Below are 2,253 nucleotides of genomic sequence, written 5' to 3' on the forward strand. Positions count from 1 at the left end.
GGGCTCGCGAAAACCCAAGGGAAAAGGCTTAGGTGGCAAATGGTAAAACCAAGTTTGGGCCTTGCTGGAGGAGTTTTATTCAGAGTGAACTGTCAAGGGGGTCCCATAAATCACCCAACCGTGTAAGGAAAACAAAATCAAGGAAGTTAACACCGGTATGACGGAAACTAGGGCGGCAAGAGTGGAACAAGTCACCAGGCATAAGGCCGAGCCTTCCACCCTTTACCAAGTATATAAGGTGCATTAATTAAACAGGAGATATTGTGCTATCCCAAAGTATCCATGTTCCGACCAGGAACAAACTTCATCTTCACCTGCAACTAGCAATGCTATAAGAGGGGCTGAGCAAAAGCGGTGACATAGCCAAACAATGGTTTGCTAGGACATGATGGTTAGAGGTTTGACATGGCAATAGGGAGGCATGATAAATAGTGGCAGGTAGAGCTAACATAGCGATAGAGCGAGTACTAGCAAGCAAAGGTAGAAGTGATATCGAAGGTATGGTCATCTTGCCTGCAAGGTTCTCAGAGTTGTCGAAGGCTTGATCCTCGTTAGCGTACTCAACAGGTTCCTCGTGCACATACTCGTCTTCCGGCTATACCCAAGTCAAGAACACAAGCAAAGGAACCACAATAAATCACGGTGCAATGCACAAGCAACATGATGCAATACATGTCATGATATGCGAGATGTGATATGCAATGCATATGCATGCTTTGGGAGGAAAAAGGATGAACAAGGCATCAACTTGGCAAACCAAGTATGCCGCTTGAAAGATGAGATGATTTCGGTTGAAATCGATATAAGGATCACCGGGTATGGATGCACGGTTTGCAAATGGCAAGCAAAACAAGAATGGCACAAAGCTGCGATTAACAGCATGATGATACTTAGCATGCAACAAGAAACTATGCTACATCGCCCCAACATAAAAACAAAACATATGGCAGTGATCTACTGGAGATGCTTAACAAAAGAGGAACACTGAGCTACGGCTAAATCACATCATAACAGGTTCAAACAAGCATGGTGAAAGTGCAAAAAAATATCAGGTTGGACATGGCATAAGCAGCATCACGAAGCAATGTTCAGAGCAAGTTATCAACATGCTATAGGAACTTATAATAGCAAAACAAGACATGGCATGAATCTACTAAAAGCATAGATCAAAAGTCCCTTACTGACCATGAGCCAAAAAGGACCAGAAGATATGATGGCACCCATGTAAACATAGCAAGTTTCGTTAACAGATTCAGCAAACAGAGCATGGCATTGACAAAATTATGAAGGCACCTTCGTGAGCTCGATGCACTCACTAAAGAGCATTTCATGATAAACTAAGCATATATCCATCAAGAAGACATGGAATAGAAGCTATACATGGCAAGAACAACATCATAACATACACGGATCAACTACAACAACCTTGGCAAAATTGAATAACATGTAAACAATCTGCCAGGAAACATTTTGAAGCAAAAGTAGAGCACGAAAATGACATGCTAGACTACTCCATAATTGCAACCAGGGGCATGGATAGATAGAGCATAACCATATGTTCAAAACACCCTTACTGAAGCATCTCAAAATATGCATGTATCTCTCTGTAGCGTCATGTTTACATGGCATCAAAATATCGGCAGAACAGGGACTAAAATCAGCAATATCACGAAGCCTAGTTTGCATGCTTGTGCTAGTCACCACATTGATCACAAAAATACATGGTAATCACCTCTGTAAAGATGGCATGGCATAGTTCAAAACACATTTAGGGATCAAGTACATAGGATGCACACATCAATCATGGCAAAAATGACAAAAGTGCATGTTCTGATAAGAATCTGAAATTAACATTATGAAGCACTCTTCCAACAGCATTTCGGGCATCAAGATGAGCTCAAAGGAAAATGATGCAATGATATGAAATGATGAACTCTTCGAGGCGAACAATTCGGTATGCTATACGGCCAAAACCGAGCCACAGGTGCAAAGTTGTGATGCGATGAACATGCAACAAAATTAATGACAGATAAGAACTTAGGGGATTTTCGGGGGAGAAGTTAACCAGGGTGGATCTGGATCCGGGCGCGCGGATCGAGGACGTCGCCGGAGTCGCTCGGGAGGAGGAAGGCCGGAGAGGGCGGCCGGAGCTCGGGGCCGAGACCGGTGAGGACGGCGGCGGCGAGGAGGCGCACGGCGCGGCGGCGCGGGGATGGCGTGGCGGCGCGGGGAGGCGGCGGCTCTTGGGCGGCG

Source organism: Triticum aestivum, chromosome 7B, assembly GCF_018294505.1.
Source record: "Triticum aestivum cultivar Chinese Spring chromosome 7B, IWGSC CS RefSeq v2.1, whole genome shotgun sequence".
NCBI classification, from domain to species: Eukaryota; Viridiplantae; Streptophyta; class Magnoliopsida; order Poales; family Poaceae; genus Triticum; species Triticum aestivum.